A 24420-nucleotide genomic window follows, 5' to 3' on the forward strand; every position below is an offset into this window, starting at 1 on the left:
GCCAAGAACAGCTTTTGTGAAGCCCTTACACAGTCCTCAGAATTTATTTTCAAATAATCAAAAGCCTCATGCAATTAGAACCGAAAGTACACAACTGCGATAGAGTGGGGCAAAAGTAGGTTTACAGTTGTTTGTATGGCAAATAATACAATAATCCTATATAATAAAAGCCTAATATGCTAAGTGTGTGGTCGGCCAGTTGGCTGTTCAATCAAAGCGTAATATGCTAATGATATGCTAAGGCCTGTCAACCGCTTGCTATGACGTGCACTGATCACCAGGGGGCAGATGCTCCGACCAGGTTAGCTTGCTGCTGGGGTCTGGATGATTGGGTCTGAGTGAGATGGTCTGGACACACTCTGGAGCCCTCCTGCGGTTTCTCCCTGGCTGGCCAACCTCCCGAGCCCCTCCCTGGGCCCGAACATGCACTGGTGGGGTCTCTTGGCCTGGCCTGCGCCTTCTTGCAATCTGGGACCCCTTGGGGGATGTTGGAGAGGCGGTTTCAGCCCTATTCCACAGGCCAGGCTGAGGGACCCCACAGTGCACGAATTCGTGCACCAGGCCCCTAGTTAATAAATAATAATACAAGAATAAACTGTTTCCCATACTCACAACTATAAACCACCTTTTGCCCCACCCTATATACATAACACAAATGCCAAGATTCTACCCCCTTCCTATCCCACCTCCCATAACATAACTGAGCACTCTAAAAAGTTAGGAAAATAAACCAGCTTTAAAGATTTTCTCTGCTTAATTCTAGGACGTAATTATATCTTACAATTACTAATAAAAAATCACCAGTGGGAAGTAAAAGTTGGATTTACAAGTTCTCCTTGCAATGTGATCATCTTATGCCAGCAGTATTGCTCCACCTTCTAGCTATATGACTTTCAGCAAGTTATTTAACCTCTTTGAGACTTTGTTTCCTCCTGTATAAAATAGGAATCACAGTATCTGCTTCATCAGATTGTTGTGAGGCTCCAATAAAAAGAGTAATGGAGTTGTTAATTATTGTTGTCCTTAGTCTTCAATCCTCTTTGGGGTTTACTATGTTTTCCCGCAGCAAATAATAAAACCCCAGAGACCCAAAATGCCACAAATTCCTAAGACTAGCAGATTTCTAAGAAACATTTCAAAGGCTGTTACCAGACAATAAAGTAAAATGAATATACTCAGGAAAATAAAGTATATTTATGTGGCAAAATAATCAAATGAGATTTGGGCAACCTGTACATAAGTTAAGTGAATAATAAAACAGAACAAATGCCCTGGCCAGGTAGCTCAGTTGGTTACAACTCGTTTGATCCCCAGTCAGGACACATACAAGAATCAACCAATGAAAGCATAAATAAGTAGAACAACTAATTGATGTTTCTCTTTCTCTCCCTTCCTCTCTCTTTCTAAAATCAATAAATAAATTAAAATTTTATGCCGAAATTGGTTTGGCTCGGTGGATAGAGCGTCGGCCTGCGGACTGAAAGGTCCCAGGTTCAATTCCGGTCAGGGGCATGTACCTGGGTTGCAGGCCCAGTGGGAGATGTGCAGGAGGCAGCTGATCGATGTTTCTCTCTCATCGATGTTTCTAACTCTCTATCTCTCTCCCTTTCTCTCTGTAAAAAATCAATAAAATATATTTAATAAAAAAAAAAATTTTAGATCTGGAAGGGACTCACAGAGTGCAATCACCTAATTTATCCGAGTTACTGCATCTCTCCCCACTTCACTATGTTCCTGGAGGCAGTCTAAGAGTCGCTCGAATCAGTTATGTGATACCAACATATATTCCATAATATACTAGGTTCAACCCAAGGTTAACACTTTAAAAGGAAAAAAAATCCTTTAAATACTAAATCTAGAATCACTTGCATAAGTAAAGGTCTCCAAACAACTGGCAAATTAACCACAAAATGTCAGGCCTTTCATTAGAGGCCTGAAAGCGGTCCGGTATTTTTTAGAAACTGCACGTGGACTGAAATACACAGGGTTTTCTGCAGTTGTCAGCTTTGCTTTCATTAACAGGACTTTATACAAGGCATTTCAGGACACTTCAAATGACACCCTATAGGATGCAAGTCCAAAATGTGACCACCCCGGGCCAGGGCTGAAAAACAGCATATTTAGAACAAGTACAGAGGCAGTGTTTATATTCTGAAAGTGGGATAGGAATACGGGAGGTTACATTTTAGAATGCCAGATATAAATGTGATGTGATTTAATGGGTAAAGGTAAGACTAAGAAGTTCCAATAACTGATTTTTTACCACTGAGTTGTTACATAATCTTGGACAAACTACACTCTTCCTGAATTTCAAGTTTTCCTCCATGTATGGACTGAAAGTATTACATCTTCTATCTTAAAAGAACTACGTCTTTTAAGGTAGAAATGGAGTACCTTAGAAGAAACAGAGTTCAAAAATTTGAGGCAGGATTACTACTTTTCAAAGTAACAGCCAAGTTAGGAACCAACAATAACCAGAGTAATAAGTGGAAGTTCACACAAAGATGTTTGGCACCTACAGTTCTGAGAGTACAAAGGGAACTACAGTGGCTATGAAACAGAATCAGAAAGTATCTGACAAACTGAAAGCAAATAATTTTATAGAATCAAAACCAACACAACCAATATTATATACAGTCCCTTTAAAAGAAGCAAAAACCCATAAATAAAATGTTTACAGACATAACTGCATCCTCTACCTCATTTACTAGTATGTTCAGAATTACAAATACTCTAAATAACAAGTGGTCTCTCCATGTAGAAAGTCAGGTTAAGAGGTAATAATCAGTCAAGTACCTGGTACAAAGATTGTCAGCCCAAATTTACCAAGAGTTGAGTAAGCAATGTAACCTTTTTGTTCTCGTATCCACTACCACCCCCAACTTTTTAGATACATATATATTTTATTGATTTTATAAAGAGAGGAAGGGAGAGGGAGAAGAATAGAGAGTTTAGAATCGATGAGAGAGAAACATCAATTCAGCTGCTCGCAACCAAGGTACATGCCCTTGACCGGAATTGGACCTGGGACCCTTCAATCCACAGGCCGAGGCTCTATCCACTGAGCCAAACCGGTTAGGGCCACCCCCAACATTTTTTATATGTAAACTCAGAATAAGGCAGAACTTTACACAGTATATCACAAATTGGCTAACAACTTCACAAAATGCTTTGAGGATACAAAACTAAATAAATTTTAATTACTGTTATTATAATAAAGGGAATAAAAAGCACCAATTTTTCTGCTACAGATTTTACTTACTAGGTTTAGGGCTTTCTAAAATAACTTACGATGATGTAACCTAATGTCCAAATCACAGGAAAGTTTGTGATCAAAACTAGAAATAGAAACCTTTAAGTTCCAAATCAGAGATTGACAATCTTCCGTACTCCCATTTATCCCAGAAGCATAAAGAAAAAAGAAATGAGGTTTTTGTGGGTTTTTTTCCTAAACATTTTTTTAACAGACTTCATTTTTTAAATATATTTTTATTGATTTCAGAGAGGAAGGGAGAGGGAAAGGGAGAAGAAACATCAAAGATGAGTATCACTGATCAGCTGCCACCTACAAGCCCCCTACTGGAGCCCAAAACCCGAGCATGTGCCCTTGACCAGAATCAAACCCAGGACCCTTCAGTCCACAGGCCAATGCTTTATCCACTGAGCCAAACCAGCTAAAGCAAAGAAATGATGTTTTATCTGCAAACTATACTGGAGGTATTCAGGAAGAAACATGAACCCCTGAAGACTCAAGGAAGAACAAAAAAGAAATTACTGAACCTAGAGAAAAAGGAAGTCAAGTTTTGAGTCTTAAGCTATGAAACAAATCAAGACCAGGAAGGCTACTCTTTTTTTTTTTTTTTTAAATATATTTTATTGATTTTTTACAGAGAGGAAGGGAGAGAGATAGAGAGTTAGAAACATTGATGAGAGAGAAACATCGATCAGCTGCCTCCTGCACATCTCCCACTGGGGATGTGCCCGCAACCCAGGTACATGCCCTTGACCGGAATCGAACCTGGGACCTTTCAGTCCGCAGGCCGATGCTCTATCCACCGAGCCAAACCGGTTTCGGCAGGAAGGCTACTCTTAAGTGCACAATACTGGCAAGAGATCTTCTATCAGCAAGCAAAGAAAAAAGGTAGCTTTTGGAAATTTTTTTATTTGAGAAAAGGTAATTTCTGATGAAAGAAATTTCAGAGGCAAAAACAATTTAACTCCAGAAATGGGAACTGACCCCAGATGCCTCAGGCAAACGGGCCTAACGACTTAGGCAACAACATACCTTTCATCCACCAATAGTATTAGGAGACTAAAGTAGAGCCAAATCACAAAGGATTACATCTTTCTGTTCTCTACAGTCTTGGGGGGAAAGAGTCCAACCCTCCTCCCTGGAGCACATTGCACCCTACAATTCTTGGAAAAACCCCGGGAACCACAGCAACAGTATTGTAAAAAGCTTTAAGAACATTAATCCAAGGATCCTCAAAGTCCCAGGACAGATGAGAATACTCACCAGCCACATACAAATAAAACCTGGAAGAGGCTAAGAAATTCATGTAGGTTCATAAGATGAGTCAGTCGCCAAAGCGGGATTTGAATTCAGGCTTTCCCCTCAGATACTATCAGAGGTTGACTCCCAGTCCTTGGCTCAGCAGATACTGTGTTCAGTGTTCTCCAATGTTAGAGTCAGCCCAGGTCAGGTTCTTGGCTGACTAGAATAGGGAAAGGAAAAGTTTCCCTCAAGGCTTCAGGAAAAGAAGTCAAATTATTAAGTGCGGAGCTCTTATGCTAAAAGTTCCAGATGCCCCTCCACCTTGCCAATCACATTTCTCAGCCAATCAAAATAAGACACTGGATTTAAGATCCTCGTCACTTTAAACTCTGACTAGAAGCTGTATTCCATTTCCCCAACTTTCCAAATAAAAAACACTTAAAAGGGATAAGGGATGCAAAAGCAATGATAGACAGTCCAGTGTTTATTGACCATCTACTATGTACTCTAGGCACTAAGGATACCAGAGTGAACAAGAACATTCCTGCCTTCCCCTGGCTGGGTGGCTAGATTGGTTGGAGCGCCATCCCATACACCAAAAAGGTTGTGAGTTCCATTCCTAGTTGGATGAGATTAAGAGACTTCCAATCACCGGGTCGGTGTAGCTAAGTGGTTGAGCGTTTGATTCCCGGTCAGGACACATGCCCGGGTTGCAGACTTGATCCCCAGTCTCTCTCTCTCCTTCTCCCTTCTTCTCTGATATCAATAAAAATTTATTTTTTGAAAAGAATAAAGAACATAATTTTAAAAAAGCACTAGCCTGAAACAGAAGACTGTCTTTTCCATTTCAGCTTTGCCATTCACCATTTATATAACCTTACAAGAGATATCACCATCCACTTAATAGGTCTGTAATGAATATTACATAGAACAAATATAAAATTACCAGCATATGGTAAATATTCAAAAGTTGGATCCCCTCTCTTTTATCCTGTAGAGGTAACAGTTTTTGCCAATTCAAGAAAGCTCAATACAGCCCAGCCAGCGTGGCTCGGTGGTTAAGCATCGACTGATAAACCAGAAGGTCACGGTTCAATTCCTGGTCAGGGTACATGCCCAGGTTTTGGGCTCAATCCCCAGTGTAGAACTTGCAGGAGGCAGCCAATCAGTGATTCTCTCTCATTATTGATGTTTCTATCTCTCTCCCCCTTTCCCTCCTCTCTGAAATCAATAAAAATATATTTTAAAAAAGAAAGAAGCCCTAGCCGGTTTGGCTCAGTGGATAGAGCATTGGCCTGCGGACCAAAGGGTCCCGGGTTCAATTTGGATCAAGGGCACATACCTTGGTTGCAACCTGGGCCTTGGTAGGGGCTCGTGCAAGAGGCAACCAAACAATGTGTTTCTCTCACATTGATGTTCCTCTCTGTCTTTCCCTCTCCCTTCCACTCTCACTAAAAATCAATGGAAAAATATCCTCGGGTGAGAATTAACAAAAAAGAAAGAAAGAAAGCTTAATACATGTATTTGATGATATCTTCAAATCAGGACACAAGTAAATACTCCCATAGCTCAACTAAAATAAACAAACCTAATAGATCCTTTATTAAATGCACCAATGATAATACCACCTAACTCAGCTTAGCTTCCCAGTCAACGGCTCTTGGACCTCAAAGCCCGATTTTAATTTTGATGAGATAAGCGATCTCTTACGAGATACCTTAAGGTAGACCCTAAATACCGGATTGAATGAGTTAATGCTGTTCTAAGCACCTTAACATTGGTACTTCCTGAGTGAAGCATTTAAACTGGAAACTTAATATTGCACTTAATGAATATTTTTAGGTTCATGTTCTGCAACAGAATCTAATGTTCATTTGCCTACCTTCTGGGTTTCTATTTCTCCAAGGAACCACAAACAAAAATATGTTTACATCACGTGCACCTTCATCTAAGTGATTTTAACCTGGCATGTCCTAAACTAGTAATTAAAAATCTATTATCTTAGCCTGTTATTGATAATGTGTTCCCATTTCTACATGTGTAACAGGAGACCAAATTAATTTTTATAGGAAAGAGATTATCAATCTGAATCTAAGCCCAGTCAACAAATCTCAAATCACATACACCCTATAGAAGCTACAGATGTTGGTTTTAATCCCCATGGTTTAGGAAGAAAATCATAATAAAAATAATATCATACAAACAAATGTTTAATAGCCCTGGCTGGGTAGCTCAGTTGGTTAGAGCATTGTCACAATATGCCAATGTTGCACATTTGATCCCCAGTCAGGGCATATACAACAATCAACCAATTGAATGCATAAATAAGTGGAATAACGAATCTCTATCTTCTTCTTCTTCTTCTCTCTCTAAAAATCAACAAATTTAAAACAAATTTTAAATAAAAATTTAAAAATATACCATAAAGCCATGAATAACACATATGATAAAGAACACATCCCTCAGCATAAGATTCAGAATGTTAATATTCTATTTTACCAGGAGGCCTTGAGCAATTCACCTACTCTTTATTATTTCTTCGTAAGGAAAATGATAATATACTCATTAAAATGCAAGAAATACTGTTTTGATTAACTACCAAACAATTATGTTCTGGGGTTACCAGGGACCTCAGCAAGTAATCTTTCATATCTCCCTCATTTCTCAACAAGCCCAAACCTAAATCATCCTAGAAAGATAGTTACTAAGTCTTTGGGGAAGCTATTTCACAACCTCTTTTGGTAACATTCCAGGATCTTGCAGTCAGGAAGTTCTTTCTAATTTGTAATATATATCCCTTCAATTGCAATTAAAACATATTCCCTCTTGTCTTGTCCTCTACGGAAAGAGAACATCTGCTTACCACCACCTGAACAACATCTCTTCAAGAGAATATAAAATATAGAAAGCCCATTTCAAACAGCCTCATGTAAATTCAACATGGCTTTAAATGGGTCACCTTAGACAAAGAACATCATTAAGTCTTAAATTCCTACTTCCATCACTGACTTGCTCTGAAGATGATAGGAAGTTAAAACGATGCAGATGCTATGCCTCAATTATGCCATCAGTAAAATGCAAATAATAAAACCAGTATGTTAGGAGAACACAGTTCCTCAAAAAATTAAACATACAGGAAAGAGATTCTCAATCTCAATCTAAGCCCAGCCAACAACTCTCAAATCACACACACTAGGGCCCTGCAATTCCACTCATAAGTATATACCCAAAACAACTGAAAACAAGTACATGTACATACAATGTTTACAGTGGCACTATTGACATTATCCAAAAGGTGGAAACAATATCCAAGTGTTCAATGTGGTTGAATGGATAAACAGATTTTATATATATATATATATATATATATATATATGCAAAAGGTTATATGCATATTATATGATTCCATTATATGAAATATCCAGAACAAATCAATCCATAAAAACAGAATGCAGATTGCTGTTTCCAGTTGCTGATGGAAAGGAAGAATGAAAAGAAACTGCTTAATTGGAAAGGGGTTTTACTGAGGAGTGATGGACATGTTTTGGAACTAGACAGAGATGGCAGTTACACAACACTGTAAATGTACTAAATGCCACCGAATTGTTCACTTTAAGATGGCTAATTTTGTGTTACATCAATTTTTTTTTAAAGAATGCTAGGAGCAAGACACCAAGGCTAAGCAACCACGAACACAAAAATGAAAATGTATTGTTCCTATCATCACGGACCATATTATATTACTTCTTCTTAAAGTATTACTTCTTATGGGGAGACAGACATGCTAATAATCAAAGTATACAGACCATTTCTCTACTTCCTCCCTTCTCACTTCTTAAACCACTTCAATTTGGCTTCTAGCCCTACATTCCTCCAACATTGTTCTTGTTGTGACCATCAATGATCTGTGTTGCTAAAATAACAAAATACAGGTGGATCACTTACTTCTTGCAACATGCTCCTCTTTCCACTTCTGAGATTTTCTCTTAAATTCCTTAGAGCTGGGTCCTGTGCACTCCTCTCTTCCTAGTCCAGTGGTCGGCAAACTGCGGCTCGCGAGTCACATGCGGCTCTTTGGCCCCTTGAGCGTGGCTCTTCCACAAAATACCGACTTCTGCCCATGGGCCACCAAGTTTCAATCGCACTGTACATGCGTGCCCACACATGGTATTTTGTGGAAGAGCCACACTCAAGGGGCAAAAGAGCTGCATGTGGCTCTCGAGCCGCAGTTTGCCAACCACTGTCCTAGTCTATACATACCTTTCTTCTAGGTAATATCCTCCATTTTCCTTGGCTGTAAACACCACCTATATACCGAGAGCATCCAGATTTATTTCCAGCACCATTTTTGAGGTATCCATTTGTATGTTTTCACACATCTCACATTTAGCAAGACTAAAATTGTGGTCTTCATTCCACTCCCCAACTCTAGTCAAAATCTGCTCCTCCTCCAGTGTTTCCATCTCAGAAATGGCAACTTCATCTATCCAGATGCTCATGCCAGAAATCTGGGAATCATACTTGACACCTCCCTCCTCTTCCCACATATCCAATCCATCATTAGGTCTTGCCTGTCCTAATTCCAAAATATATACTGAATCTTTCTACTCTCCTCCATCTCCACTGCCTATAGCCGAATCCAAACCATCATCTTTTGTCTGGGCCACTATAAAACATCCTAACTATCATACTTCCCCCTCTTCTTCTCTTTCCAAATTTTCCATAATTTCCAAATTCTTTCCCAAAAATTTCCACAATGTAGCCAGAGTAACCTTTTAAAATCATATACTAGGTCACAACACGCATTCTTAAAACCTTCAAAGACTTCCAATTATATTTAGAAAAGAAATCCAAACTCCTGGACACAGTCCTGCTTAAGTCTCTATCCTTGTACCCCAAGGGCTCCAGAACTGCAAGAGGGTGCTGGCCGGGCTGAGGGACCACCCCGCCCCCCGAGTGCACAAATTTTGTGCACCGGGCATCTAGTAATGCCACAAAGAGATAAGAGTAATAAAAAACCAACTCCACTGGATTTTGTCTTTACCACTATGCAAAAATATATATTCATTCTTCCAGAAGTTTACCTAAGGAGATCTGATAGCTTTGACTTTTCCCTAAATATCATTATTTTTCATGCCTTTAGTCAACTTCAAAATCCTTCAAGCATCAACCTGGCCAATTTTCTCAGTGGTTAGAGTGTCAACCCTGGGACTGCAGGATCTCAGGTTCAATTCCCATTCAAGGGCACGTACCTCAGTTGCAGGTTCAACCAACTGACATGTCTCTCTCACATCTGATGTTTCTCTCTCCCTCCTCTCTCCCTCCCACTCTCTCTAAAGATCAATGGAAAAAATATCCTCCATTGAGGCTTTAAAAAAAAAAATCCTTCAAGCACCATAGTACTGCGGTTGCCAACCTTTTGGGCCTCGCAACCACTGCCATAGTACAAACAGATAGTAAATCACAGTTTAAATAGAAGGTAAGTTTCAGATGCTAACAACATTTTCTACCTGTTTTGTAAAGAAATGTTTTTCTGTTCCTAAAATAGCTCTGGCCTGTTTTACTGCATGTATTACAAAATCCTCAAAATTTTGCCATCTATCTTATATTTGGAACTCTTTCAGACACTTTTGCTTTCTAGGTTTCTCTTTCCCAGTTAAGGGCTCATCCTCTTACTTTAATCTGAAGAGCACTGAAGGGAAGGAGGGATGTATATGCTGCTTTAACTTACTATTTCCTATTCAAGTTTACTAAACTTCAATCTAAGCATCACTATTATTTGTTCTCCTTTTGAAGAACACATAATCTTTATCTTGTTATAATAATACTAGAGGCCCAGTGCACAAAAATTTGTGCACTCAGGGGGGTCCCTCAGCTTGGCCTGTGCCCTCTCGAAGTCTGGGACCCCTCGGGGGATGACCACCTGCTGGCTTAGGCCCACTCCCTGAGGAATTGGGCCTAAGCTGGCACTCAGACATCCCTCTGGCAGCCTGGGAGCCCTCGGGGGATGTCCACTTGCCAGCGGGGAGCAGGCCAAGCTGCAGTCAGACATCCTTAGCGGTGCTGAGGAGGCAGGAGAGGCTCCCACCACCACCACCGCTGTACTGGCAGCCGTCAGCCTGGCTTGTGGCTGAGCAGAGCTCCCCCTGTGGGAGCACACTGACCACCAGGGGGCAGCTCCTGCAATGAGCATCTGCCCCCTGGTGGTCAGTGTGTGTCATAGTGACCAGTCATTCCCAGTCGTTCTGCTGTTAGGGTCAATTTGCATATTACCCTTTTATTATATAGGAGTGCCTGGCCAGGCTGGGTGAGGGGCTGATGGCTGTTTGCAGGCTGGCCACAGCCCCTTCAGGATGGGGGTCCTGGCCAGTCTGGATGAGGGGTTGAGGGCCATTTTCAGGCTGGCTAAGCCCCCCAGCAGGGACCCTCACCCCATGAGGGTGTGGCCAGTCTGGGTGAGTGGCTAATGGCTGTTTGCAGGCTGGCCAAGCCCCCCAGCGGGGACCCTCACCCCATGAGGGTGTGGCCATCCTGGGTGAGGGGCTGATGGCTGTTTGCAGGCTGGCCACGGCCCCCAGCCACCCAAACTCCCAGTGGAGGCTGGCTGGAAGCAGGTATCTGGGATTTATTTATCTTCTACAATTGAAACTTTGTTGCCATGAGTGGAGGCCACAGCCGGCTCAGGGCAGGCGGGAAGCTTGGCTTCCTCCATCGCCCGGGCAATCAAGTCTCCTGCTTGCTCCAGCTCCGTGGCTGCCAGCCGCCATCTTGGTTGGGTTTATTTGCATATAGTCACTCTGATTGGCTGATGGGCATGGCTTGGGGCATAGCAAATGTATGGTCAATTAGCATCTCTGTCTTTTATTAGTGTAGATTGAAAAGGTCACTAGCATATAAAGTGCTATGTGCTGCTCTTTACATATATATACTCATTTAATTCTCACAACTAAATGATATTCTACAGATGAGCAGAGGCACAGAGAGGTTTAGTAACTTGCCCAAGTCACAGAGCAAGTAAGTAGTGGCACTGGCATTTGGACCCAGACTGCTTGGCTTCAGAGTCAGTTGCCACTATGTTGTCATTATAGAGTTTGGGAAGACTATGCTTTTCTACCCCATTTTCATTGGTCAGCTAGACTAAAATACTCCAATTTTCTCTCCAAAACAAACATGTGTATTAATCCTCTTAAACTCAGCAAAAATTCAGATGTTTCACTATATCATTGGCATATATACCTAAAACAAAGTAATTTTAGTTCATGGAAGAATACATGCATGTTTTATCCTGGGAAGCTGAAATGAACAAATGATGAAATCATAAAATGTGAAATCTACCTGTTAATTCTACAAAAAGAAAATATATGATTCCACTCTCTATAGTGCTTGTTCCGACTTCCTCACTTCACATTTACTTCTCAGCCTACTCTGATCCAGTTTTGACTTCCCTCATCAAGATCACTTATAGAGATTACTGATGATGTCCGTTTCCAAAGCCAAATGTCAATTCTCTATTTTATCTAAAGTGACCTCTCAGCAGAAATGCAAACAAGTAACAAGCTTCCTTACTTTTTAAAAAAAATATTTTATTGATTTCAGAGAGGAAGGGATAGGGAGAGAAACATCAATGATGAGAGGGGATCACTGATTGGCTGCCTTCTGCACACCCCCTACTGGGGGTGGAACAGGCAACCCAGGCTCCTGGGCTCCTGGTTCATAGGTTGATGCTCAACCACTGAACCACGGCGGCCAGGCCAAGTTTCCTTACTTTTTTATTTTTTTAATATATATTCTTATTGATTTCAGAGAGGAAGGGAAAGGGAGAGAGAGATATGTGTAACATCAATGATGAGAGAAAATCACTGACTGGCTGCCTCATGCATGCCCCCAACTGGGATCGAGCCTGCAACCCGGACATGTGCCCTTGGCCAGAATCGAACATGGGACCCTTCAGTCCACAGGCCGATGCTCTATCCACTGAGCCAAACCAGCTAGGCCTAGGGCAAGTTTCCTTACTTTTAAAACTATTTTTCCCCTTAACTTCCCTCAGTGTCTCACTGCTGGGATTTTTCTGTCCCCTCAATGGATGTCCTTCACAAAATCCTTTATTTCCCCCCATTTGCCCAATTTTTAATTGTTGCCATATTCCAAAGCTCAGTCCTTACCCTCTTCTTTTCTCTATTAAAGTAAATAAATAAGCCCCTAGTTGTTGTCACTTAGTTGGTTGAGAGTCATCCCGTGCACTGAAAGGTCACGGGTTCGATTCCCATTCGGTCCAGGCACATACCCAGGTTGCTGGCTTGGTCCCCTATGGGATTCATGCTGGAGGCACCGATTGATTCACATGGACGTTTCTTTCCCAATCTCTCTCTCACATCAATAAAAACCTATTTTAAAATAATAATAAAATGTTAAAATCTGTAAAAAAATAAAGAGGTACCCTTTAAACACAAAAAGAAAGAGTCCAATAAGCAGCAACAAAACAAAAGTTTGCAAAATTCTTTTTTAAAAAAATGTTTGTATTGATTTCAGAGAGGAAGGGAGAGGGAGAGATAGAAACATCAATGATGAGAGAGAATCATTGACCAGCGGCCCACTTCACAAAATCCTGGGATTAAGCCTGCAACCCAGGCATGTGCCCTTGACTGGAATCAAACCCGGGACCCTTCAGTCTGCAGGCCAACGCTCTATCCACAGTTAGGGCTGCAATATACTTTTACTTCTTGGAAAGCACCAAACAAGATTATAAATATTATTATATACACACTCAGCAGATGCCTACATTTTCCCTCCCTCAATTTCAAGACAATCCGACTAAATCTTTCCCCTCATATAGGCACTTCAGCTTATTCCCTGCTACAAATACACCTGAAGGCATACATCTAGGGTTAAAATTCATAAACTCTCCACTACCAAAAGATAAAAATAATGAGAGAACTAATTAAATGCAGATCATATAAGAATTAAAATATTAAACTCATTAACCAAGCATGTTAGATATTTATAAGCCATAGTTATCCTTTACCAGGACAAATCCAGTGTCATCATATATTAAATAACAGACAAATATTACATGTAGCAATCTTAAATGAAGACTTCTATGGCAGCAAGGGAACCATAATTTACCAAATCATGGGATGTTGTAATTACAACTTTTTCAAGGGATTAAGTATGCCATAACTGACAACTCCAATCCCCGTGAACACTCCTTACTCCTTCATCTCTCTGTCAGCCCTGGATTGTTTCCTTCAAAACACAGCCTAAATTTCAATTTTTATCAGATACCTGGTCAACTCTGCTCCCCACTGGAATAAACTTCATAAGAGCAAGAACCATCATGTCTACCCTTCTATTCCAACATCTAATGAGCATTCAATAAATTCTAGATGAACAAAAAGTCTGAAATGGTAAGGGATGAAATAGTCATAATCAAGAAAGAGTTCCAGAGGTCTGATATGCATATTTCATACCTCGGGAATAAACACAGTACAAGAAAATATTCAGTGAAGCTCCAGCCAGGTGGCTGAGTTGGTGGGAGTGTCGTCCTGTATACCAAAAAGGTTTCGGGGTTCATTCCCGGTCAGAGCACATTCCTAAGTCCGGGAGTGGTACATCAGGGCAACTAATCTGTTTCTGTCTCCCCTTCCCCACCCCTCCTCTTTCTCTAAAATCAATAAAACATATCCTCCGATGAGGATTTTTAAAAAACTCAATGAAGAAAGGAAAAAGTTTAGGTAGAGAAGTGAGATAAGAAGAAAGGAAGAGACAGAGAACAAGTTGAAAAAGATACTATACTAATCTAGACACACAAGCCAGGACTAAGTAGGACAGAGTAAATATGCTTGGTGTCACTCCAGCTAAACATGCAGCACCTAAAACTCATCTTTCACTAGCAATTCCAAGCACTTACTCCTTTCCACATCAGTAAGCTCGTTCAATGTTTATCACCTCTATCCTCCTTAACTGTCAAGCATAAAGTTGCCTTGAAAGAAACAAGTTGTCCAAGAACCTAATTGACATGTGTTCATTGTTGCTATAAGATAGCACAGAAGTTAACATTTGAAGAGCACTTTATCTTTTCAAACAGCTTCATGTACTTTTTCAACAGAAGTATTATGGTGGAACTCTTATTTTTCCCATTCTGTATTTAAAGACTCATAAAAGCCTTCAAAACCTTGGATTTGAAGTCCAGCTCTGCTATACACTTGCTGTGTGATCTTGGTCAAATTATTTACTCTCAGTATCCATGGGGAAAATAAAATATACCTTAAGAGACTATTATGAGTATTAAATGAGTTTAAAGACATGTAAAGAACATGACATAGTAAATTCTCAATAAAGGACAGTAACCTTCCCTATAACCTTCCTCCTTAAATAATCTGTAGAAGACTTCTCAGCTAGTAAGCTAGTAAGCATAGGACTTAAACCCTGGTCTCCTGGTTTCCTTAACCTGTTTTTTTTTTTTTTTTCTTACCACATCACTTTGGCAGACTGCCACAGACTGGGCACATGAATACATTCTGACAAAAACTGGTCACAAAATTTTTATCTACCAGTAACTAATTGTAGTTTTGGGAAAAGAAAAAAATAGATGTAATTAACTTGGTGGAAAAGGGGGCTTTAAAATATAAATACAGACCACCTCCAACTGAACAGGTTGTACCATAATACTTCTGTATAAACAGAAATTATGACAAGAAACAGAAAGTTCTCTTTGAGTTTATGAGGAACAACTGGAGAAAGAAACAAGAATGACTATGATTAAAGGAACTTAAGGGTTTCTTTTCTCTTTTTTTTTTTTTTTGGTAAACCAAACCACTGGGTAAAAAGATTTGCATCCCATTCCAAAATAACTCTATCGCCGAAACCGGTTTGGCTCAGTGGATAGAGCATCGGCCTGTGGACTGAAAGGTCCCAGGTTCGATTCCGGTCAAGGGCATGTACCTGGGTTGCGGGCACATCCCCAGTAGGAGATGTGCAAGAGGCAGCTGATCGATGTTTCTCTCTCATCGATGTTTCTAACTGTCTATCTCTCTCCCTTCCTCTCTGTAAAAAATCAATAAAACATATTTAAAAAAACAAACAAACAAAAAAAAATAACTCTATCAAGGCTTATCTTAAAAAAAAAAAAAAAAGACCTGCCCTAGCCGGTTTCCCTCAGTGGATAGAGCAGTGGTCTGCGGACTGAAGAGTCCCAGGTCCGATTCTGGTCAAGGGCACATACCTTGGTTGCAGGTTCCCTGGCCCTGCTGGTCAGGGTGCATGCAGGCGGCAACCAATCGATGTGTCTCTCTCACATCGATGTTTCCCTCCGTCTCTCCCTCTGCCTTCCATTCTCTCTAAAAATCAATGGGAAAATATCCTCAGGTAAGGATTAACAACAACAACAACAAAAAGACCTAAGCCCTGGCCAGTGTGGTTCATTTTGTTGGAGCATTGTCCCATAGACAGAGAGGTGACAGGTTTGATTCCCAGTCAGGACACATGCTCAGGTTGCAGGTTTGATCTCTAGTGGGGGCACATGCAGGAAGCAACCGATCCATGTTTCTCTCTTACATCCATATTTGTTTCTTCTTCTCTCTCTCTCTCTCTCTCTCTCTCATCAATTAAAGGACAAAATAAATAAATAAATAAATAAATACATACATACATACATACATACCTAAGTATGCTAACAAAAGCTTTTCTCCAATTCCTTTAAGGGTGAGATAAATTGTCAACATAAACTGCAAACATTCATGAAGATCCATGAAGACCATAATGTATGGATTCAGTATAATAAGTAGCTTAAAGGAACATGATCAAAAATGTTTCATAAGTTTTCTAACACTTTGAAAATATACAGTACAAAGCTAAATTATAAAAATAACCACTTGTCTTCAAGTGATATCCATAACTCCTTCCAGGGCAAGTTCTAGAAGCATTCAAAGAAGTTCACATCTTTACAAATCCCCAAGAACTTTCTTATTAAAAGAGAAGGTAGAATAATATAATCACATTCCAAGCCTGTAAATTTCTAAAAGGAAATGCCAGAAGAGAGGATAATCTGACACTGACAGAACAAAACACAATTTCACCAAGAAAAGTAAAAATTGAATGAATTTCTATCATAAAGCAGGGGAGAAGCTGATAAGCTATATCCTGGAAACCCTCCTACCACAACCAAATTTCTTGTCCTCTTCAACTTAAACCTTTGCTAATTCCTTCCTATGAAAACATAACAAAATGCCCGGCCGGTGTGGCTCAGTGGTTGAGCGTGGACCTATAAACCAGGAGGTCACAGTTTTAATTCCCAGTCAGGGAACATGCCCAGGTTGGGGGGCTCAATCCCCAGAAGGGAGAGTGTGTGCAGGAGGCAGCTGATCTATGATTCTCTCTCATCATTGATGTTTATCTCTCTCTCCTCCCTTCCTCTCTGAAACCAATACAAATATATTAAAAAACAATAACAAAATGTTCCTAACATTTCTTTGTGACACTCATAGCAAACTACATTACTCAATTACTCAACTAGAGGCCCAGTGCACAAAAATTTGTGCACTGGGGCGGGGGGGGGGGGGGTCCCCTCAGCCCGGCCTGCGCCCATTTGCAGTCAAGGACCCCAAGGCTTGGGGGATGTCCACCTGTCAACTTAGGCCCACTCCCCAGGGGATTAGGCCTAAGCTTGCAGTCAGACATCTTTCTGGCAGCCAGGGAGCCCTCAGGGGATGTCCTACTAAAGGCTTAGGCTCCCAAGGGAGCTGTGATGAGGAAGCTGGGGTGACAGAGGAGCCACACTGTCCTGCCCCACCGCCCTGAGTCGGGTCCCACACGGGACGCCTGGGCAGGCTGGCGGATCGCTGCTGCCCTGCCAGGCCGCATCGCACACGGGACACCCAAGTGGGCCAGCGGATCGCTGCTGTCCCGCCAGGCCGCCCCGGGTCGGGTCGCACACGGGACACCCGCCGCCCTGGATCGCAGATAGCAGGCCCGGATGGTGGCGGGGAAGGCGGGATGGCGCTATCCCACCCTGCCTGCCATATGCAAATTAGCCGCCATCTTTGTTGGTGGTTAATTTGCATATCGCACAAATTAGCCCATGGGAGGCATAGCGAAGGTACGGTCAATTACCATGTTTGTCTATTATTAGATAGGATATACATTAAGAGACCCTGAGCTACTACACTAACTCTAAATTTGACACAGAGCCTATCAATCCCCAAGAAACAGTGTCCCTTCTCTAAATTCTTTCCTCTGATGTCAATTCTCTTCCACCATAAAAACTTTTTTAGAGCCCTGGCCAGTTTGGCTCAGTGGATGGAGTGTCGACCTGTGGACTGGAGGGTCCCAGGTTCTATTCCGGTCGGGGACGAGTGCCTTGGTTGCGGGCACATCCCCAGTGGGGGGTGTGCGAGAGGTGGCTGATCGATGTTTCTCTCTCATCAGTGTTTCTAGCTCTCTATCCCTCTTCCTTCCTCTCTGTAAAAAAATCAATAAAATATATTTTTAAAAAAACTTTTTCAGAGAATACATTCTAAGCCTAACTTCCCAACCTAAATTCTCCATAAACATTGTCTAGTGGCTCTTCCTTAACCCCTTTTCTAGGAGCACTGAAGTCCTGGTAACTAGGACATCACTCATAGTCAAGGGCCCTTCATTTAAATCTTGCTGACCTCACCAAACAGACACACACAAATTACAGGAACGAAAATCTTTCCAAAACACATGTGAGAATTCTATGTGGATAAAGGGACATAGACTTGTATAGTTTCCATCCAAGTATTAGGAATTTAGCCTGTTGCCCCTTAAAACCATTCTCCTACTGATGCTACATCTATGGAAATACTTATTCAACCTAGAATGACCTCTCCACTGATTTTTTTTTTTCAGCAAAGAAATCACACAAATTAGAATCATGACACTGAATCCAATGAAAATAAAATGAGTAAGAACACTTAGTCCCCAAAGTTTCCAAGTCGGGAGACAAAAGGAAAACTTAAGAGTTCCCAGAATATTAACTTTCAATTTAAATATCTCAATATTTGAATGAGTCCTACATACAACTTTTATAACTCTAGTATATGCAGTAACTAAGCCCCTATTCAAAAATGACAAAACCGTCTGAATAAGAATCCTGGGGTTTCCTTTGGATTCTTCCTAGAAAGCAAACTCTCTCAGGACAAATAGCTGACTTCAAAATCTTCACCACCACAGCTCAAAGACTTCCACCGAGGAACAGGCAGAGCGGAAGGAGAAATAAGTATTAATAAAATAAAATAAACTGAAAAAAGAGAAGAAGAAAAAAAGCAAACTGGACAGCAAACAAAATTTTCTATTAACCAACAGAAACTGTCATTGCTACTCTCGTGAAAACAATGCAGACTTTGAAAAGCAAAACTAGACAAGAGATAGCATGGTCCCTTTACTTCCGAAGTCTCCAGTGACAGACCTATATTCCTAGGAAGGAGGAACCACAGGTCAACGACAAATGGCACTTACAGATCTGTCCGGGATATGCGGAGTCACATCCCAGACCTCCGCCTCAGTTTCCCTAACCAAAAAAGGCAAGAACATGACACTTCGCTGAGAGGAGCCAGAGGACCTAGTTCCATTTCCTACACCTACTCAGGGTCCCTTCGAAGGCCAGTCTCACTGTGGGGGGGGTGGGTCCCCAGGGCAACTGAGTCACGACTGGGGAGTGTTGCGGGGGGACGGGGGAGGAGAAAAAGAGGAGGATCTTAGCGCGCAAAGCTCTATCCGGCCCTGGAAAGCGATTTCCCCCTACACTGGGGGTGCCACTACCCGCCCTCGACCCAACATCCCGTCCCTACCGAACCACACCGGGCAGCCCCAGCATCTCTCCCTCCTTCCGGCTTCTCCCTCAGCGCTCCGCCGCCTCTCGGACCGCGCCCCCGAACGCAGCCGGGTAGCTCCTCCTCTGGCCGCGTCTCCGCCGCGACCCGCCCGCCCACCCGCCGGCGCCAAGGTCTTCCCAACCAGACGGCGGAAGGATGCCGGGCCGGGCCGGGCCTCCCAGGCTCCTCCCGGGCCTACCTGAGAGGCGGGCGGGGGCTCGGTTTGCAGTCCAGCGGGTGGACAGAGCCACAATCAGGAAAAAGAGGCAGGAAGGAAGCAAGGGTCCGCTCTACCGACCAGCAGGAGAAAGCAGCTTGAGCGCAGGGCCGCGCGAAACAGTCAGCCTTTCGACCCGGCACCACCGCCGCTCAGGAGACATCAAGCAAGAAGACGGCGCAAAAGATCACCGATTGCACGAACGTCCCAGACATCAAAGGAGGAGCGCCCGCGCAATCGTACAAGGCAGGGCAGTCGAGCGCCGATAAACATCTCCGCTCCAGTTCAAAGTCCGGCTCCTGTCCAAGGCACAAATAAACAAACCCAGATCGATCGCAAGCCATGGAGTAACGAAACCTGTATTTCTGCCATTTTCTGGGTCCGTTGCTGCCTAAGTTGTTAGAGAACCGGAGTTTTTCTTGAGAGTGTTGAAGATCAAGTCATATAGCACAATAACACTTGTTTTAACTATAGTTCAGCGACGACCTTTTGGACCCAAAACACTATCCCAATTGAGCAAATTTGACAGTTTTCTCACCGGACAGTGAGGTGAATGAAAGATAAAGATTATATAGATAGATCTAGATATGTATACCTATACATATGACAAAGGCACAGAGAGAAAATGAGAATCCAGACTAAGGAACAAAATGAAAGTCTATTATTGCTTCAGTTTAGCTCCCATAAGCATAGCAAAGAGAAGCTGGGAAAAGTCAGGGCTGTGTCTGTCCTTAAGACAGAAAAACACAAAACAAACAAAAACACGTACTGCTTTTCTCTTTTATTTTTTTTCCAACAGCCTAGAACCACAGGTATGCTTCTTACATAATGATCAAAAGTCTTGGGGTTCAGAACCTGACGAAATGTGTTGATATTTTCATCCTCACAACAATAGCCTCTTTCTGGTCTCTTAGTAAACAAACTAATATGCTTATCACAAATATGGATTAAGTATATTCTAGGTACAATTCAAGAAATCACATAGTCAGATCAGTATAAATATAGATTACTAAGTATTAGCAATAATACAGTTTATCCCACCCCTCAGCCCCCAAGGAGGAAGGAGACTTGGATAATTAAGGTATTATAAGAAGGCAAGATTTTTTTTTAAATAGTCGCAGCCCTTAGAATTTATAATCCAATCAAAATGAAAGACATTACAACATTAGCTTTATTTATAATTTATTGGTGTTTTATTTTTTCAAATTATAACAGAAAGTTTATTTAGAAAGTTACAGAGGTTGTAGGAGTGAGCCAGCTGGGCTGCAAAGGCTCAGGAAAAAAGTAACAGAAGCAAAAGAAAGGCCCTTGAAGTTTAGGAGAAAGGCCAAAATAACGTGCCTGGGGGAAGAAGTAGAGGGAAGGGAAAGATGCGGGCGGGCAGGCTCTCTGAGGGAAAGCGAGCCTACTGTTATTTTTAAAGTCTCCTCCTTTAGGTCCCTGAACATGTTTAAGGGACAACTCATACATATAATGCAGGATGAGACCAGCATCCATAATATGGGGACAAATCACTGGGCTTTTGTTGTCTACCACTGTTTTAGGGGACTTTTAAAATGAGTAAACATTAGCCCAGCTGGTGTAGCTCAGTGGTTGAGGTCAACCTATGAACCCGGTTCTATTCCGAGGTGAGGGCACTTGCCAGGGTTTCAGGCTCCATTCCCAGTGTTTGGGACATGCAGGAGGCAGCTGATCAATGATTCTCTCTCATCATTCATGTTTCTATCTCTTCCTCCCTTTCCCATCCTCTCTGAAATCAATTATATATATATTTTAAATGACAACCTTAACTGAGCCTATCTGTCTTTATGCATCTATGATAACATGCCCTTAAAGTGTCTGGGTAACTTGTAACTTCCCTTTTTCTGGACCCCTTGGGTACAACCAAATGTGCTGGGCGGGCACCAGGACAAATACCACAAATTCCTTCATTATCATGTTAATTGTTCCTGCACCCACCTAAGTATGTGTCCATCATTTTACTTTTTATCCATTCCCAGGGTTTCCCCGCTTTGCTTTATCCCATCTCCTTAATCTATCACCAATGGATTTCATGTAACCCACCTACGTCCCTCCTTTGATTACAATGTATAAATACAGATGTAACCCACCATTTTTAGGAGCATTATCTCAGTTCGTTGAGGTTCTGCTTCCTGGCATATGTTGACAGTTTGGCTCAAATAAACTCACAAAAATTCTTTACAGGTTTGAACAGTTGATTCCAAACATTTTCTGTGTAATAGGTATTGCTACTCTTGGAAAGAGGCAGTTATAAAGTTATTATTTATTATCGGGACCTACTGTACATAAACAGAAAGAGTAAGGAGGCATGGCAGAGGTTCATTTCTCTGTCATATAAAAGAAATAAAAAAAAAATTAAAATCCAGAGATGTACAGCCCAGGGTAAGGTGTGGCCATTCAGTGTCAGGAACCAGGCTTCTATCTTGTTGCTTTGACAACTTCAATAAGTGACTTTTATATCAAGTCCAAGACAGCTGCCCAAGTTCTAGCCAATCATGTCGACATTCCAATCAGCAGGAAGCTGAAAGAGGAAAGGCATGTCTCCTAGCCATAAAGATACATCTTGAAAATAGCACAGACATTTCCACTTATATTCATTTCACTGGCCAGATTTGTCACATAGCCACACCTAACTGAAATAGTCTTTATCCTACAATAGCTATGTAGCCGCCAAAAGTCAGGGGCAAAGAGATACAAGGTGACAACTAAATAAGAAGTCTCTTATTGCTAGATGAGGAGTGGGCAAATAGATTTTCCTTCGCTGTTATCTGGGGCTGAGTTTCTATTTCTACAATAATGCTTTAGAATGCATACAATAGTGTCTAGAACAGCCGTGGGCAAACTACGGCCCGCTGGCCGGATCCGGATTCGGCCTGTTTGAAATGAATAAAACTAAAAAAAAAAAAGACCGTACCTTTTACATAATGATGTTTACTTTGAATTTATATTAGTTCACACAAACACTCCATCCATGCTTTTGTTCCGGCCCTCCCGTCCAGTTTAAGAACCCATTGTGGCCCTCGAGTCAAAAAGTTTGCCCACCCCTGGTCTAGAACAATAGCCCTCATTCAAAATGGACCCAAATAACAAAATTATTTTGAAACCTTGATTTCAGTGAGAAAAGCTAAAAATTGTTAAAATATGTTATTGACTTCAGAGAGGAAGGGAGAGGGAGAGTTTTCAGTTTTTCAAAAGCTGGAGACTTTTACTTTGGGAAAACAACGGAAGGTAATGCAAATATAAATCAATCTAAAATAATCTGAAAATGGAGATTTTGGAGAAGCTGAGGCTAGACTGCTCTGTGAAATCATAAAAAAAAAAGATGGCTTATTCTTCTGGCAGAGTTGCATCTCTACAGATAAATTTCTTTAGAGAACTGTTTATTTTCAACTATGGTTTTAAACTTCAGTGTGATAGTACACTACTGTTTGTTTTTATAGAGAAGTCTATTTGGACAGAAGAGTAGATCATAAGAGATGGATTGAAACCCTCACACCTGCAGGAAGGAAGGAAGACCTGAAAAAAGGAACCGAAGTGGGCAGAAGTAAAGATCATCCAGGGAAGCACCACCCACACTTACATATTGGTTTTAAGACTCAGTAATTCAGCCCTAACTGGTTTGGCTCAGTGGATAGAGCGTCAGCCTGCGGACTGAAGGGTCCCAGGTTTGATTCCAGTCAAGGACATGTACCTTGGTTGTGGGCACATCCCCAGTAGAGGGTGTGCAGGAGCAGCTGATTGATGTTTCTAACTCTCTATTCCTCTCCCTTTCTCTCTGTAAAAAATCAATTAAATATACTTTTAAAAAACTCAGTAATTCACTACCTGCATTGTTGATTATTGTATTCTGATAGGATTCTCCTAGGGGAGCCACCCCCATTGAAGGTAAGATAAGGTGAAGGGTGTGGAAAGGAGAAAAAGGGAGGAGATTGATCTTTATCTTGGCTTTGGGCTCTGAGTAACAAATTAGTCCTGAATGTAGGATGAGATAAATGTAGCAGTACCATGAGTCCTCTTATGAGGAAGTCCAGGAAGAAGAGTTAGGCCTCAAGCAGCCAAAATGCTGAGCTAGTTGTAGGTTTTTCAGTTGCAATTCTTTCAATTTATTTTTGCATTTTTTATCTTTCTTTTGTAGCCTGTCTCACAGGTCTGTGGGATAATGTACACACTTTGGACTGGATGATAAAGAGGAGAGAGGCTCTTCCTTCTTTGGAATTATTTACATTGGATATATTTCCAGTGGTGGAATTTATCAATGTATTAAAATGTAGGAATACTCAAGAATGACAAGAAATCAGCCCTTCCATGAAGACAGCTGTATATGTAAAGGGTAGAGAAATGAAAGTCTCAACAGAATGATAGATGCTTAATGTTTTGCTGGGCAAATAAGAAGATTCCTTTCAAACAGACTTTTTCAAATTTACAGTGATTTTAAGGTTTATTTTCTTTTTTTAAAATATATTTGTATTGATTTCAGAGAGGAAGGGAGAGGGAGAAAGATATAGAAACATCAATGATGAGAGAGAATCATTGATCAGTTGCCTCCTGCACACCCCCTAACTGGGGATCTAGCCAGCAACCCGGGTATGTGCCCTGACTGGAATCGAACCCAGGACCCTTCAGTCTGCAGGTTGATGCTCTATCCACTGAGCCAAACCAGCTAGGACTCAAGGTCTACTTTCTTTGCTCCTGGCTTAGTACCCAGAGATCTCATCTCTCATATTTGATTATTACAATGGGGATTTTAGATTATAGTCTTACTAGAGGCCCAATGCACAAAATTTGTGCAAGGAACTCGCCCTCACAGGCCCTTACAGCCCCTCGTAGCCTCGGCCGGCCCACACAGCCCCGGATTC

At 41.5% G+C, this 24420-nt stretch overlaps 1 protein-coding gene across 9 annotated transcripts in view; it reads right to left on the reverse strand.

Moving 5' to 3' along the window:
* Window positions 1-19615, reverse strand: part of AMBRA1 (autophagy and beclin 1 regulator 1) — a 177921-nt gene extending 158306 nt beyond the window's left edge. For 7 of the 9 annotated variants that reach the window (XM_070427905.1, XM_070427904.1, XM_070427903.1 and 4 more), the window contains exon 1: window positions 15717-15737. The gene's annotated coding sequence lies outside the window, so the exon portion shown is untranslated. Of the gene's footprint in view, window positions 1-8440; window positions 8515-15716; window positions 15738-19525 lie in introns of those variants that run through there. The other 2 variants (XM_070427906.1, XM_070427907.1) reach the window with 2 other exon arrangements.
* Between the last annotated feature and the right edge of the window lie 4805 nt (window positions 19616-24420).

The sequence above is a fragment of the Myotis yumanensis genome, unplaced genomic scaffold, assembly GCF_028538775.1.
Source record: "Myotis yumanensis isolate MYYU_CA2020_CCGP unplaced genomic scaffold, mMyoYum1.0.hap1 SCAF_10, whole genome shotgun sequence".
Taxonomy (NCBI): Eukaryota; Metazoa; Chordata; class Mammalia; order Chiroptera; family Vespertilionidae; genus Myotis; species Myotis yumanensis.